We start from the raw sequence: 17,135 nt of genomic DNA on the forward strand, positions 1-17,135 counted from the left end.
ACGCCGGGCAAGGCGCAACCCTCCCCGGCCGCAACCTTTCTCCCCTTCCCCTCCCCTGCGCGGTTGGGCCTCCCAGACGGAAGACGCCTGTTTGCTTCCCTGCGCGTCCCTCCCTCCCTCTCCCATCTCGTCTGGCTGTGGCTGCTTTCGGAGGCAGGTTTGGAGCGAGTAATGGTAGGGGCTGGGTGGGGTGGGGTGGGAAGACGACGCTCCCCATAGGGAAAGTCAAGGTGGGAGGAGACGGGGCTGCTTGAAAGCCCTCCTGCCCCACAACACCGGGGGAAGGGGGGAGGCGCCTACCCACGCCCACTTCCCCCTCCCCAAAAAAGAAAGGTGAGGGGAGACGGTGGGTTGGGTCTCTCTGCTTGGCCCTCCTTGGTGAGGAATAATAGGGCAGGTTTTACCCTTCAAACAAGGAAAAGGGTGGGAAGGTTATGCTCATTGTTATTGGGGGTGGACAAGGCTTAAGAATAGCCGGCCCCCTCCCCCCAAAAAGACCTTCCCCCTGTGGGGTAAGGCAGTGCATGAGGGTTATTTTGGGTGAAACTGACTCTCCCCATATAGGAAAGGTTGATGCAGGAATGCCCTGCATTGTCAGGCCTACAGGATGTGGGTGTTTGCCAAAAAGAGAGGGAGATAAATGCACAGGTTATTACTTGATTTCCCTCCCCAAAAGGTTTTTTTATTATTTAAAAAAACACAATAACATAAAGGTTAATGGCAGTGCTATTTTTCTAGAAAACAAGGTGCTGGAACTCGCCATGAACGCCTCCCTTGTTCTCTAGAATGGCAGTGTTGCCAGAACTGAGTTCTGGCGAGTTCTGGCTGAAAAAAAAGCCCAGGTTAATGGGTACGTATTCGGGAGAACATAATGTTCATAAGTTATGACTTCTTAAGGCTACTGGTGGCCTCGCTGCAAGGGGTGTGAAGGAGTGTTTGAAGCTCAAATGAGGATTTCCCTCACCCTTTCAATCAAGTTTTGATGGATTCTGAACTGAGTTGTTTAACTGGTTGCTTCATGTTAACATGGTGTACATCCCTTTTAATGGATGAAGGATTGTTTCTGGTCTACTGGAGGTTCTTCACTGCTTTTTATTCCAAATTAATGTAGTGTAGGTCTTCTTTCTTCAAGGCTGCTGGTTTGTGTAACTTGGTGGCTGGGGTTTGTCCCTGTTGCACAAAACGTAAGCATGCAGAGGCTTCCCCGATGTGTTGCAAGGATAAGGTTGTGCCATCGACACAAGAAGGGGGAATTTAGACTGTGGGGTGAAATGTGGCCCTCCAGGCCTCTCTGTCAGGCCCTCAGGACTCTCCCTAGACCACACCTCTCAACAACCTTGCTCTGCCTGCCTCTAACTTTAATAATGCTTGCCCAGTTGGAGGATAAAGAGGGGTGTGTGAGAGCATTTGTAGAAAGCAGCATACTGTACAAGGCAACATTGAATGGTCAGTGGCCCCAGCCAGCTTTTGCATGTGGCCCTCCAGAAGCTTACCTAGAAATGAATGCGGACTTCGAGTTGAAAAAGGATCCCCACCCCATTCTAACAGTTGAGTAGTTATGCTGGCATGCTGTTGTATCATGTTATGCTCTCTCAGTGCTCCTCTAAAGTGAATAATGGCCTAATGCGTCTTAAATGTTTAATGAGATGGTAAATATATTTATTACTTTTTTATTCCATCTTTGCTTTGTGTAGCCAAAGGCGGCATACATGGAGTTTCCAGGTAGTTGATCAAATCTGGGCCTGTTTAGTTTCAACAGCACTGCTTCAAAATGTGCCTCCAAGAGCTCTGGTGTCTTGTTTTGTTTTCTCTGTGGGTTTGTGAAGCCATCACACATCTCCCTCCAGAGACATTCTTTTCTCTAGCCCTGTACTACAACTAATTATGTGTCCTCTGATGAGGCATTTCCTACTATAACATCTCCTTCATAGTGTAGCTTGAGTAGAAAGGTTAAAAAAACCCGAAAACCATACTGAAATAAATCTGTTAGATGTTTTAATCCCAAATCCTATATTCCACCAATGAAATGCAACATTGTAAAAAAACTACTCTGTGTAAACCCCCCCTGAAAAACTTAATGAATCATAATAAAACAAAACATTGAGGAAATTGGTCCTGCTGCATCTTTAAGCATTGAAAACATATTTTTAAAAAGATTTCAATACATTAAATATAGATCCCACCCACCCATTTTAGTTGTATTTCCAAAATAATGAATCATGCATATTCTGCTGCCACAGCAGTATAAGAATCTGGATCAGGAGATTGCTTCTCTTCCATGAAAACCTAATTATTTTTGTTTCGCCCATTGCTCAAATTCCAGCATTTAAATTCCCATAATATTTATTATTTTAAACTGTTCCATAAACAAGTAATGAATAGGGTGGAATTTGCAGTACAGAAATACAGCAGGTTATGTTGTATTATCATATCAAAATATGATATATGAAATATGAAGCACTCCACAGCTGTGGAGTTTCATTATATTCTGTGGTGTCTTTATATGCTGGGGTCCCATGAAGCATGAACATAAAGAACATATATGTGACACCCCTTACTTTAGGATGCATCTCATATTGCAGGGCATCTGACAGCATTGAGAGAATTTAGCAATTTCAGCCAGATCCTGACTTCATGACTCCACCACCAGCAGGATAACATATTTGTATTTTGTGATACTTAATCCGGTATAATAACATATTTTTCCGTGTATAAGACTAGGGTTGTTGTTTTTTTAACCAAAAAAATAGGTTTAAAATTGGGGCTCATCTTATGCACGGGTGGTGCTGAGGGGTGTTTTCTTAATTTGAAGTCCCCCAAAATAGGGGGCATCTTATACATGGGGGCATCTTATACATGGAAAAATACGGTTATTCACCACACTTCCTTCCATTCACTAATACAGAAAATGTAGATAGCCCATAACCCTTATTGGAAAGATGTACATATTTTTAAGGGGTATCTTATTGCCAACTTTTATGCTGTTTGTATTAGTGGTAATCAGCCCTGCCTCCAAATTGTGCTCTATGAAGAGTTAGTTGTTGTTTATACCCAGTTTGGGGATATCCTAATAATTCTGTAATTCCTAATTTCTATGGAGAACTCAAATTTTATTTGGGTGGGGGATTTTAGGGATTTCCTTTTATATTGCCATTTCTAATGACGTACATATAAACAATGATAACCAGGCACTACAGGCCTTGATCTTTCTGTCTGGTTGCACAATACTCTTCAGAAACAGATTACTTTCTGTTTCCTTATGAGGAATATCACATAAATGGCAGAAGATATGACAGCTGTGGTTTTAGAGTTTGGTCTGTTTCTAAAATAACTTGGACAGCACAAGCCTTGGTAGAACACTGAGCTGCAAATTTTATATTACACTTTTCCATGTGCAAAATCCTTTACTATCCTTAACCTCATTTACTATCACAATAATCCTGGGCCCTATGTTAGGCTGAGAGACGACGGAGAGGACCACCTATTGACTTTTGTGGTTGGAGCAGGAATTTTGAATGGGATTTGGGTTTTTTTAACAGCGCCCCACAGCAACTCGCAACAACCTGCTTTTAGATAACATTTTTACAACGTGGCACAATGAAAGTGTTCTATAGAACACTTTTTTTAAAAAAAACCCTCTGAGTGGTAGGCTTCTGTAATCAGGAACAAAGTGTTGCATCACTGTCTGTTTTATTGCGTTTTAAATATATTGTGAGCTGCCTTGAGGACTTTGGTTGGTAGGAGGGGCATAAATAGCCCTAAATAAACAAATAAAATGAAGGAGAGACAAGATTATTCTGAAGGAGAGTCAACGTTATTTTTCAGAACGCAACAGAAATTTGGGAGGGCAGGAGCATTAGAATGGAAAACTTGGAAGTCCGTATTGTTCAGCCTGGGAAATAGGAGAGATACCACTAAGACAGTTGGAGAGGTGGAAGTTCCCTCAGCCCAGATGTTATTTACGCAAAACGTTCCAGGTTAAATTTCTGGCATTTCCATTTAAAAACGACCTTGGAGACTTGCTGCTGTGCCTAGGAATACAACCCTTATTTCTATATTGTCTAACACAGAGTAACATCTATGAGCAGTTACATCTTTGTAAGGATTTTGTTAGAAGTCTCCTTGCTCACCCTTCAGTCTTTCTCAGAGCTAAAGTAGGGCTATATTTATGCTGGGCTTGGGGTAATAAGCATTTTGAATTCTTAGTTCTCAATGTTAGGCGTTCCTTTATTCAGCCGTAACATATATAATAGCTGTGTCAGTGTGCTAGGTGTGGGGTTATTTGGGGGCAGCTTTACAGCAGAAGATTAAATCAGAACTCTCAAAAGAACTGAGCACAAGCCAATTTTATATTAGTGTAAGGAATGCACTAGAATAGATTAAACCAGATTAATGTTCGCAAATGGATGATAACCGAAAGTATGGAAATGAGTAAATGTTGGAGCAGAATGAAATTGGGCCAGGCTATGTGTAAATGGTTATATGTAAGGTGCTTTTGGAGAAATCAGTAATGCAGTATTTCATTGTATTTTTTTCTGGCGCAGTTTTGTTAGCAAAACAAAGCAGCACGCCCTTTCCGGCACTAGGGCCTTGGAAATGCTTTCTTGTTTAAGAACAACAGAATTGCTTGATTATGGGTCTTCCATAAATCAGTTGTTTTGCAGAAGTAGAAATGGCACTCGCTTAAGAAACACTAATTGATTAAATGGCATTAAAGTATAGAAACTGCCAGTAAATCAGATATTGATGTGTTATGGTGTAGGGCAATTTTACTTTGCATTTTGACCTTCTAGGTTAATCATCCTGCAGGTCAGATAGCAAGACAGAAGAAAGGGAGATCTTTTCACTTCTAAACTTCTTTTGTTTAATTTTAAGCATTGTTCGATTTGCTTTTCAGAAAAATTGAGACAAGTAGGTCTGAGGGTAACAAAAGTCAACTAGTAGTTAGTTCATTTTTCATTAATCACAAAAGTCCAGGCTTCTCTCATCAGCCATTTGGAGCATATACTGGTGTTTTAAGGGAATGCAAAAAAAAAAAATTCTGTCTCTTTTATATGAGCTTAACATACAGTCAGAATTGTCGGTTTCATAGGCTTCCATTTTATGCATGTATTGAGAGCTAAATAAAAGATTTGTTAATTTGTCTTGAAATGTTTATGGGGGACCTTACGGTTTGCAAAGTGAGAACGCTGCAGAATATTTCACACTTTAGGACATTCTGTTTCCTGTTGATCTGTTACTTTATTATAATTTTGGTTGGTCTATGAATCAACACTTATCTCTTATCCTTATTGGTATGTGTTGGATTTCTTAGGGTTAATTTGTAAGTAATTATTCAGTGTGTCTTTATTATATTGGAAGCTAATTGCCTACTGCCATGGTGGCTTGTTAGAAAATATGTAGCATCCCTCCAATTAATGGTTATTTTAATTTAAAAAACACACACAAACCAAACCCATCAACAAGTGGTTTAAACTTAACACAAATTAAACATGAACACTATTGAACAACCATGACACTTGATTGGAAATAATCATAGTTGTTTGTACCACAAATGTAATTTGTACCGTGGCTTAATGCTCCATAAACCCTTATCCATTGTTCATGTTGGTGCCTTCACATTTCTATAATTTTATGAATGCTTGGAACGGCTGCTATTTTCATTCTTTAATAATTAGCATAGTTGCATATTATTATTATTATTATTATTAATTTTATTTAGTGACACACGTTCCATGCTTGAAGCTAAGCAAGTGTAAGTCAGTGCACAGATGGGAGACTGCAGAGAAACTTTGTGTACACCACCTTGAGTTCTTTGGAAGTCAGTGGGATAGAAATGAAATAAGTAAAATACACGGTGGAATTCTGCAAACTGCTTATCTTTGCAAAAGGACATGAGAAGGAAACCAGAACTCTGAGATTAAGCACTTCCCCCCCAAAAGAGCCACAGAGCTCCTGGAAGCTGGGAAGGTGACATGTATGCTGATGCCATGGTATAATAGCACTTGTACTTAATGTATTTCTGTAAGGTTCTGGATAAGTAGATACTTTTCAAAGGGTGTAAGCTTTTTGTTCTATAGATCACATAGAATTGTGTTGTAAAATCTACATTAAATATATATATCTATATATCTCTATATCTATCTTGCTGGGGGAAAGTCTGTGTCATGACATTCTGCTCCCTCAAATTCAGAAAATGTATTAAAACTGTCACTGAATAAACACCCCACCAAACAAAAATCCTTAATATGCACTCATCTCACGTGTCTCTTATTCCTTCTTCGTTTATCCATGCAAGTATTGCCTCCCAGCTCAGCCTTCCTCTTGCCTATTTAGGATGTGCATAATTTCATGTGAAATTAAGAAGAACAAATTCCTCTGAGATTGTAAAAATCCATTTTCTTTTCAAAGTACTGCCTTTACAATGTGAAATAATGCCACTACTATCTATCTATCTATCTATCTATCTATCTATCTATCTATCTATGGTACTACGCAAGTTATTTGACAAATAGTCCTGGGAAATTGTTCAGCTCAGGGATACCACCCATAAGCGACAATATGGGGCTAAATGCACAGTTGCTTGTTGATGGTACTAAGTAGGGAACTATATTGAGGTCAGTTCATTCCCTCTTTTCCAGGACCTGGTTAATATTTATTTATTACATTTATACATCACTTTTATTCCATCATGGAACTCATAGGGCTCCCATGGCCAGACCAAGACCTGCACAGCTTCTGCTCCTTTGATGCCTCATCTGCTTTTGGACCATTCCCTGGAACTAAGGATGAGCAAGGAATATCAGTCCTCTAACTTACTACTACAGTGTTCCAGTGACAGATATATTGGTGGTGGGAATCTTGAGTTTCTTGAGTTTCACGTCAGCTACCATCTTGAGAAGTGCTGGATTGCAACAAGTTCCATGAACTCCAGTTCTGCTCCCAAATTTATCTTCCCCGTAGGTTTGAGAACTTTGGTTTGTTTTGTGTCTCCAAGCCTTCTTTATGTGAATGTGTGTGTCCCTGTCTCTTGAAAAAATCCTTGCTTGCTGTACTACACTTTTGCTTCCTTCCATTCAGCAAAGGAGAAAGGAAAGAGACAGGGAGTTGTGTGTTTTCTCATTTATTAGATTTATACAGTATACCGCATTTTGTCTGAAGATCTTAGAGCGGTTCACTAGATAAAAATACAGGATGAAAGCACAAAATAAATAGTTAAAAACAAAACATTGACCATCGGTTAAGGCAAAAAACAACAACACCATAGTAGGTGTTTTCTGCTGTTAAGCATCATGTGTTCGATGACAATGCAACAGCATGCCCAAATGTATGTATAAAGTTGTCCAATAGGCAAGTCTATTAGCCCCAAGCATCTTAGAAGCAGAATGAGACAGAAGCAACTGCAAGGCCAACACTGTGCCCTGTCTGACAGTGCAGAAGGTTTTGTTTCCTCCTTGTTTCCATCAGCCACTTTGACCTTTACACTTGCCTTTCAGCAAAGAGATGCTTAATTGATATAACTGACAGCTATAAAAATTGGCATGTTGTTCTGCGGTGAGCACTGAATAGGTCCAGGAGGTAGCTGCGGTGGCCTCTGTTGAGACGAGTTTAATTTTCAGTTCAGTAACTTACTGGTGGGAAGGTAAACGGCGTTTCCGTGTGCTGCGCTGGCTCGCCAGATGCAGCTTTGTCACGCTGGCCACGTGACCCGGAAGTGTCTCCGGACAGCGCTGGCCCCCGGCCTCTTAAGTGAGATGGGCGCACAACCCCAGAGTCTGTCAAGACTGGCCCATACGGGCAGGGGTACCTTTACCTTTCTGTAATTGATACATCAGATTTCAAAATGGTTCCAGTCACAGTGGTTTACATGTGTAAGCACTCGGGAGATAAGGCAGTGTGGTAGGTGGAGCTAAGCTGAAAACAAGCAGTAGCTTGACCAGTCCTAGGAAAACACAATTTGAGATTGCAAGGAGGAAGGACTGACAAATGTAAGCATGTATTTCTGCCATGTAAACAGCATTGGTGTAGCCTTGAAAATCATTTAGGGGGTAAGTCATCCAGTGTCCTTCTTCATTCACCTGCCCAGCTTTGACTGGCGAAGTACTGGTTCTTTGAGACAGGGAGAGAGATGGTGCCTTGGTAGATGTTGGCCATGCTGTTTTCATCCCTGGGAAGAGGTGGGCAGACAGAAGAATCTGTGGGAGAAGGGGTAGAAAAAGCAAAGACCTGGAAAAGCAGGATGCAGGCATTTGAGAAGGCAGTAGCTGATGAGGGTGGAGACATAGGAAATGAGAGCTGGGACTTGAAAGTTGACAAAAGGCAGCTGTCTAACGGAAGAGTAGATGCATAGAAGAAGTGTGAGAGGGGAAGGAAAACAGAGAGAGACAAAGAACAGAAAGGAGAGGAGCACACTGACCATGGGATATGAGATTAGAACATACAAATTTGAAATAATAATCAAATCTTACGGATCCAGGCACAAGGAAACATTTGAATTACAAAAAGGGAGCCCCAAGAGTGCTGGATATATTCGATTGTTGAGCAGCAGAACTGCCGAGACTATTGGGAGTAATGAATACCTCTGAATAAGTACGTAAGGACCTAGTTGCTGGATCAGATCAAAGGTCCATCTGGTCTAGCCTTGCATCCTGCAGTGGCCAGCCAGATGCTTTCAAGGAGACCACAAGCAGTGCGTGGAGGCAACAGCTTTCCCTTCCTGATTACCCACAGCAGGAACTGATAGCTAGACACACACACAAGCTCCAAACCTGGTGGTTGTATTTTGCTGTTGTGGCTGATAGATCGCAAATTTGTCTGAGCGCCCTGCCATCATGCCATGCAAGCCAGTGTTCAGCATTGCATCTTGTGGCACTGGTTTCTAAGCTGTCATTGTACATTCTGTGAAGTTGTACATTTTGTCCTTTATCTGTTGCCAGTCAATCTTTGTGGAGCTGTAGTATTATAGCTCAGAACACAGAGTAGTAGGGCTTTTATCTGTTTAATCTGTAGACTAATCTGAATCAACTAAAGCTTTAGTTGATTAATTGGTTGGAGAGAAATTTTAATCTGTGGGGTAGTAAATGAATGGTATACTTCTTTTGTATCTGTTGGGGTTATTGTATGTTACTGTGAAATAAAATGAAAACGAAAATACTTAATATGTTTTTTCCTCCTAACCATAAGTACTACCTTTGTTTATAAAGTTACGCTATACTTTTCTCATTATCTCAAAAAAAAAAAAAAAACACTAGTAGAAGTTTCATACAGCACAAATGAATATAAACACAATGGATTAATTGGTTAAAAGGCAGATAGTTAATCAGCTAAACATTCTTTAATTTGTTGACAACCATACCAAATCTCACTGCTGTGAAAGAGATGTGAAGTCGCTTAGGAACCCTGAGCAACACTGAATTGGTAGTTGGTAACCTGCCTTGAAACCTTGTGAAAGAATAACCTAACAAATGTACCTATTATACGTTTTTATTATACTGTACTGCACTTGTGATAATGAAGCATGATTGGCTGAATTGGTTCAGTGACACCGAATAAATAGTTTGCAGTCCAGCTTCTGTGAGAGAAGGGAAAGTTGTCTGTATGGCTGGGATTCAAATCACACAAGTAGGATTGGGCAAAGGCTCCAGGAATATAATGATCAGGGAGACCAGGAACAAGGACCCTGAAGGCAGAATAGGAAGTGGACTGAGAAAGAGGACCGTACGGCTAGAGCTAGGGGAATTGAATTTGAGAAAAAGAGAAGTGCTGCCGGAAAGGGCTAATAAGAGAATTGGTTCTGAAGAAACTCGCAATGCTCTTTCCTAAGGGAAGAGAAATCCTAGAAGAGCTGGCCAAGAGACAGTGGCTAAAGGAAGTTGAGCAAAGTAGGGAATGATCTGTAAAACAGGAACCAGAGGAAACAATGCGTTGTAGAGATAGGGAGTTGAAGAGGGAGACAAGCCAAGGGGAAAGTACCACTGCTGCTGGGAACTATTTAGAGCCCATAAAGAGTCCATGTTGGGTGGTAGTGGTGGGGACAAATGCCATATATATATATATATATATATATATATATATGTGTGTGTGTGTGTGTGTGTGTGTGTGTGTGTGTGTGTGTGTCTCCGTCCTCCAAACCTCTGATCCACCATGCTGGAAGGGGTCTAAATGAGATGGGTGGACACCAGCCCAGCCTAGATCTGTTGACTTCTGATGGGGGTACAGCAGCTTGCATGGCGAAGAGGTTTTTTTAATAACCCTTCCGCCATGGCTTTTGCAAGTGGAACAGCTGTTGATGTAACAGTGGCTAATTAAGCCCCCGCTGCTGCCTGCTAGGGGTTAGAGTTGTCCCATTAGTCTGCTATCAAGGACTATTTTTCAGTCACTGTTACCACCAGATAGTTGAGTTCTCTGAATGCCCTGAAACAGGTGGGGAACTTTTGACCCTCCAGATGCGGCAGAAGTGCAACTCACATCAGCCCCTGAAAACATGGCCAGCTGCCAGGAATGTTGGGAGTTGTAGTTCAGTAACATCTGGAGGGCCAAAGGTTTCCCCACCCTCACCCTAAAACAAGCATGAGACATGGTGAAAAACTGCTTCTGTGTTTTCCTTGCATGAAAATGTTTTTTGTACTGTGGGTGCAAAATAGATACCTATTTCAGACCAAACACTTTATGAAACATGTTTCTTTATTATAGAGTAAGAAGTGTATAAAACATCAAAATGCACTGGGACAACCGGTATTTATCAACATACTTGCTGTGTACGTATTTTCCCCCAACTGTGATCTCTGACTTGTGTTTGCTCATATACCTTGTTGCTCTGAAGGAGGCCCTAGACCTTTATTAGTTGTTTTAAGAAGCACCAAACTGTTCTGTGTGCAACTTGGTTTGGAATGAAAAATTGGGAAAGTTGGGGCCATTTTCTTAGTTCCCACAGTTGTGTATTTTGCTTGGCTTGACACAGCACTGAACACCCGAGTTCTGCCTGAGAAGATACGTCAACTACAATTATTCACCCCGAACCTCTAGGCAATTCTTTTAAGGCCCCAAACTGTTCTGAGTATTTTATGGGTTAAAAACCATGACCTTGAACGCAAATGGCTATTCTTCAAGAAGCTTTAGGAGAGAACAAATTCAACAATGATATTTAAGCATTCCTCTGGGAAATTACCTTTGTTCCCAGTCACAGCAGATAGCTGTTACCCTGTGCCTGGGAGAAAAGGGGCTCAGGCAGACAGGACGAAATCACCATAACACATAATAGGTTTCACATGTTCCCAGATTCTGTTTTTTGCTGTTCTACTTTTAAGGGGAGCAAGTCATGGACCTTTGGAGTTACTATACAGTTATTTCTTCCTTGTTCTTTTTTTAAAAATTTTGGTTGTATATCATTTAGGATTGGGACAGAAATTGTAAGGAGCGTGAATCGATCATACCTGTGGCATGTAACTTTATTAGCTCAGAGAAATGAAATGAGCGAGAAGGCAATTGTGATTCCTATAATAATCGAGTGAAAAATCTTGAAGCTGTAGCTAAGGTTAAAGGAAGTACAAACCTTTAAAATGTCTCGTATTCGCAAACTGCCTTAAATCTTATCTCCTCTATCTCTTTGGGGTTTTGCTAGGCTCGTCAAACAAGTTTGCGCAGCCATAAGTTAATCCTGCTCCCGTACAGCAGCAAGGAAGATATGCTTTGCTGCTAGACTATACAAAGTCCAGTGGCAAAGTTGAGATCCCTTTTTGTGACGGTAACAATGCTTCTTAGAAACAACTTTTTATTTGAAAACAGGAGGAAAGGGACATCCTCTGTGGCCTGTTCCATTTCTTCACTGGCAAATCAGGTACCTGGGGAAAAAGGAGATTCAGTGGTACTTGTTAGATTTGAGCAAGGTTTGGGGTTTTCCATCTTCTTTTGAAGTTGACTTTTAAGAATGTAGACGGGTTGCTCTTAGGGGTGTTCTACTAACTGCTTAGAAGCAAATTGGTGGATTTTGAAACAGGAAATACGCTTTAGTAGTCAACAGTTTTGGCTGTTTTCCACGATAGGAAAATCTAATACAGGGGTAGGCAACCTAAGGCCTGGGGGCCAGATGTGGCCCAATCGCCTTCTCAATCCGGCCCACGGACTGTCCGGAAATCAGCGTGTTTTTACATGAGTAGAATGTGTCCTTTTATTTAAAATGCATCTCTGGGTTATCTGTGGGGCATAGGAATTCATCCATTTTTGTTTCAAAATATAGTCCGGCCCACCACATGGTCTGAGGCTGAAAAAGGTTGCTGACCCCTGATCTAATAATTCAAAACCCACAGAATTTTCATGTATTACATTTATAATTAGTTGGATGAGACGTAACCAGGCAACTTAAAGGGGAGAGAAGGAAATGTTAACAAACATTAACAAACATTAGCAAACATACTCACCCCTTTATCCTCCCAGATGTTACATTAGATGATTACCAAAGAACTGCATTAAGCGATGAGTGATATCACAAAGAATTCTTCATTAATGCCCCGTTTTGCCCATAGCAAACAGAGAAGTTTCCCATTTTTAGTGTCTTTTTTTCATAGAATTAAAGAGTTGGAAGGGACCCTGAGGGTCATCTAGCTCAACCCCCTGCATGCAGATCCCCCCCCCCATGTGGGGCTTGAATTTATAACACTGAGATTAAGAGACTCTACCAATTCACCGATCCCTTAACGGCTTGTTGTATTATTGAAAAGTGCATAGGATAAATTTAAACAGGGGAAACTTGACCTATTTCTGTGCTATTTTCACTAAAAAACAGAAACAAACCTTACAGTGTTGCTTGAGGTGAGAGTCTCTTAACAGAACATTGCTTCCTACAATTATTTCAGGGGAGTTCAGACAAATGGGTAGAGTCTCATTGTGAGACTTTTGAGAGCTGAGTGTTCATTTGGATCCTGGGTGAGAACCGGGAAGCTGAGAGTGTTTCAGAAGGAAAAGGAATTGATGTTGATTTTAAATATAGATATTAGTAGCTTTGGATTAATGTAACATTTCTGTATGAAACTGTTTATTATTGTAATATTTTATTCTGTTGTCGCTTCTGTTTTTTTGTACACCACTTAAGAGATATTTTTTCAACATATGAAGCCGTATAGGAATTAAATAATCAAATAACAGAATAATATTTAGGAGCACTGTGTTGTAATGGTTTAATATAGTATTTGAGTCATACAGTAATCTTCTATATGAAGCTGCCTTTTACTGAAATATTGGTTCATCTAGTCAAAACATGTCTACACTGGCTGACACCCGCTCTCCAGGGTCTCAGGCAAATTTGTCCTGGCCCTGTCACTATCGGAGGGCAGATCCACACCATTTAAAATGCATTTAACACACATTTGAAGCACATTACTTCTCCCAAAGAATCCTGGGAAATGTGGCTTGCCCCTTACAAATACGCATTTCTCAGTACCCTCAACAAAGTACAGTTCCATCAAGGGCTTTAAATGTGTGTTAGATGCACTTTTGAATATATGGTGTGGATCTGCCCTAAAAATATTTCACTGCAGATCCTGGGGACTGAACCATGGGCCTTCTGTATACACAATACATTGACTTGTACTTTGCACTCCTCCCTCCTAAAGCAAGGGCAACCACTTCAGTATTTATTACAGATGGCACATTCTTTGTCCAGGAAACTGAGTGGATTAATTTAAATCCAGGCGAGTTAAAACCATTATTTAAATTGGCAAGAAAAAAAATGATCTAAGGTTGCGATCCCTTTACACACCTACCTTGCAGTCCCTCCGAACTCATTGGGACTCACTTCTGACCTGGTGTGTGTTTGACTGTACTGTAAGTCATTGATTTAAATCAGTTTTGGCATTGCATACTTCATACATTTCCTGAACAAGGATGTGTACTAATTAGTTGTAACAATATGTCATAGTACGTTATAATCATTAAAAGATATTGGTTTGCAACTGAGTAGAACCTTTTATACAATCTAGGAACATAATCCAGTCTTGGAGCAGATATAAAATAGACCCAGATTGTAAGTTTCATTCTGTGCAGTAGGAGAGTTGCACGCATGGAGTACAACTCGTCTTCAGTTTATGGGATTGGGGGGGGGGGAGTTAGGATCCAAGCCTTAGCCTAGGTGCCACCAACTTTATGCACCAACTCCCATTGGCATTTCACGGCACAGTTGCATCACATGACAGTATGGGTGCAGGGAACAGCCTTCGCTGCCATTTTGTTGCTGTGGGTTTGTTTTTAAGCCCTCCCCCCCCCATCTTTTTGTCATCTTGTGCTTGATTTCCCCCTCCCTTCGCAGCTTTTAATCAGTAGACGCTGCTCCGTTGCTAAATTCTCTCCACTACTTAAATATAGTGAGAGGCAATCAGTACCCAATTACATATCTTCATATTAACTAATGAATTGCCTTTTTAGATATGCCACCATAGTTTAATAATAAATTTAATATCTGAATCTGATGTTTTTAAGTAATAACAATCCGAATATGTTGCCGAGGCTTATTATGTGCCGCTTAATTTGTATTGATGAAAACTTGTTAAAATTAAAAACGTTATGAGGTGATTTGTTTTTCCCTCATGGTGGTGGAAAAACTAAACAAAACAGCTTTTCTCCAAGATTTTACCAATAAAAATTATTCCTAGTAATTACTCTGCCAATCTTGTGCTGAATTAATGAAATTCTGCAATAGGGCTGCTCATTTACTGCTTCTTAAAGCAACTCCCAAATTACAGGGGGGAAATGTCTTTTTTTTTATGATGTGTTTGTCTCCCGCCTTCCTCATGTATTTAAACGATGGCTCCAGCTCATGTATTTTTGGACTGTAGTGCTGGTGCCATTAAAGATAAATCACTAAAATGGCACCATTTTGCCGTTCTGGTAGATAATGAATTGGTGACAGATATTTCTGAATTCCGTTTTGAACGTTCACTCATATTCTCATTTAATTATGTGAAGCATTGTAACTAATCACTGCACTTTCAAAGATCTCACTAGAACGGGGATGTCAACCACCGTGATCTGGCTGGCTTCCAGGCTGGGTAATTATGTTCTGCCATTCTGAATTCCTCCCGCAGTTTTGACTGGATGTTACGACAATTATTTATTTACACTGAACGCATATGAATGCTGGCTGCTTGCAGCGCGGTACTGCTGCACAAAAGCGGCAAAAATCCCAGCTCCCTAATAATTTTAAATTTTGTCTATAAAAAGAGGCGGAAAGAAGAGGTAGGGTTTCAGAAGATTGCGAGTGGGGAGCATGTATGGGGATCCTTTACCTGCATATAAAATGGAGGAAGAATACATTAGAAGGAAGGAGAACACATTCTTAATCATTAAAGATGCATGAATTGGAACAGGACAAAATGATAAGGGGAAACGGAAAGGAGAGAATGATAGAAGCATATACTTTTATAAACTTGATGACTGTGTTCATGTAACTTCCAGCCTGTGTAGGGGTAGCATTCTGGAGGTCCATTCTTAACCTGAAACTGTTCTTAACCTGAAGCACCACTTTAGCTAATTGAGCCTCCTGCTGCTGCTGCACCACCGGAGCATGATTTCTGTTCTCATCCTGAAGCAAAGTTCTTAACCTGAAGCACTATTTCTGGGTTAGTGGAGTCTGTAACCTGAAGTGTATGTAACCTGAAGCATCTGTAACCCGAGGTACCACTGTGCATGCAACAGAACGAAGGTGGTAGAATAGATGGAATCATTGCAGGTTGCAAGTGAGAATAATTTTTTTTTAATGTTCCCTCATGTTTTGGGAGGAGCACACATAGGTTTCCTTCCCAGCTGTCTTCTGGCTCTGCTAGTTTTGTTATTTTTAGGAATATCCCTCCCCTCCCCCCCCCGGGAAGGATTAAAAAATGATTTCTCCCCTGTCTGCCATCTGAAATTTTATCATCCATTCTGTTGGTTCTTCAGGGCTCTGCCACTGCATTACTGCCTTCCTTCTCATGCAGATCAAGCTATATTGGATATCTGGCCATGAACTTTCATAGGGTACAACCCACAGCATCAATCACATGCCATGCATCTTATTTGATATTCATAGCTGTGGTGGTCATATCTGTACACTGCCGTGAATTCTGATCTGCAGTGGGGTGGTGCAAAAAAAAATATGTCTTAAATAAATAGAAATATCAGCCAGAAACTAGATGGCATGACTCAGATTTTGTGATGTTAACAAGGGAGATTCCACACTTGTACTGCATTTAACAATTACCATTTATTCTTCAAGAAAATGATAGAGGGTGCTTTTTACAAAGAAAATAGATAAATATCTGGAAGCAAGCAATGTTTCTCACCCCTTGCCTATCCTTCCCATTAACCTGATGCTGTGCAGTCCTGTACATGTCTCCTCAAAAGCAGGCCTCACTCAGTTCAGCCGGGTCTACTCCCTTGCATCCTTACAGACTTGGTCCCTCTAACCCAGACTTGTATAAGCAGGCCAGCACTGGTTCTCCAGGTCCTCAAGCCAGAGGTCTTTCCCAATCTTCCTTCCTGCGACAACAGGATTTGGACCTTAGGACTTCTGTTTGCAAAACATGCCCTCTGCCATCCTAAGCCCTATCTGTGGGCCCGGAAGGTTTCGTCATAAGATCCTTCCACTTGGCAGTGAGCTAGAATTCCACAAATGTAAATCGGGAGAAGCTTCACCAAGTTTGAAAATGCAATGACAATTTACAAAGCAAATCCCGATTGTATTGAGTTAAGTTCGACTTAAAAAACTGTTTCTTTGGATGTGAGCTGTGCAGTCGTCTGTGTGCCTTGGCTTTTTGCCCAGGTTACACGTTTCCTTAATGATAGGGGTTTGATCCAGAGCAGTAGAGCATGAGCAAGGATACACGATTTGCACGTGCATCAACAGGATGAAAGGCCTAATTAAATGGGTGTTGCATGCATGTGAATGGGATTTAAGCAGTCCCAGATCTGTACGTGGCAATCAGCTGCTGGCAAAGAACAGCCCCTTTCTCCTGGTGCATTGCATGATCCACTTTGGAACTTTTTGTATCGAGATCTTTATTTGAATAATAGTAGGAACAACATGCTGTGCCTGTTCCCATATTCACAGATGAAAAAGCACAAATGAAAGGCGGAGTTTGAGAAACTAATAAGTGTTTTTGTTTTGAACT

At 40.8% G+C, this 17,135-nt stretch overlaps 1 protein-coding gene and 1 long non-coding RNA gene across 15 annotated transcripts in view; one reads left to right on the forward strand and one right to left on the reverse strand.

Annotated features, from left to right (window-relative positions):
• LOC307199391 overlaps positions 1-17,135 on the reverse strand; it is a 194,243-nt gene that overhangs the window by 148,772 nt on the left and 28,336 nt on the right. The window lies entirely within an intron of this gene.
• The window catches only part of ZMYND11 (zinc finger MYND-type containing 11), a 105,411-nt gene that overhangs the window by 1,130 nt on the left and 87,146 nt on the right, over positions 1-17,135 (forward strand). The window contains exon 1 of one of the 14 annotated variants that reach the window (XM_079946782.1): positions 8,030-8,048. The exons of 11 other annotated variants lie outside the window; for them this stretch is intronic. The gene's annotated coding sequence lies outside the window, so the exon portion shown is untranslated. Of the gene's footprint in view, positions 1-8,029; positions 8,049-11,688; positions 11,837-17,135 lie in introns of those variants that run through there. 2 more of the 14 variants (XM_079946781.1, XM_079946780.1) reach the window with 2 other exon arrangements.

The sequence above is a fragment of the Podarcis cretensis genome (assembly GCF_951804945.1).
Source record: "Podarcis cretensis genome assembly, chromosome: 12".
Lineage (NCBI taxonomy): Eukaryota > Metazoa > Chordata > Lepidosauria > Squamata > Lacertidae > Podarcis > Podarcis cretensis.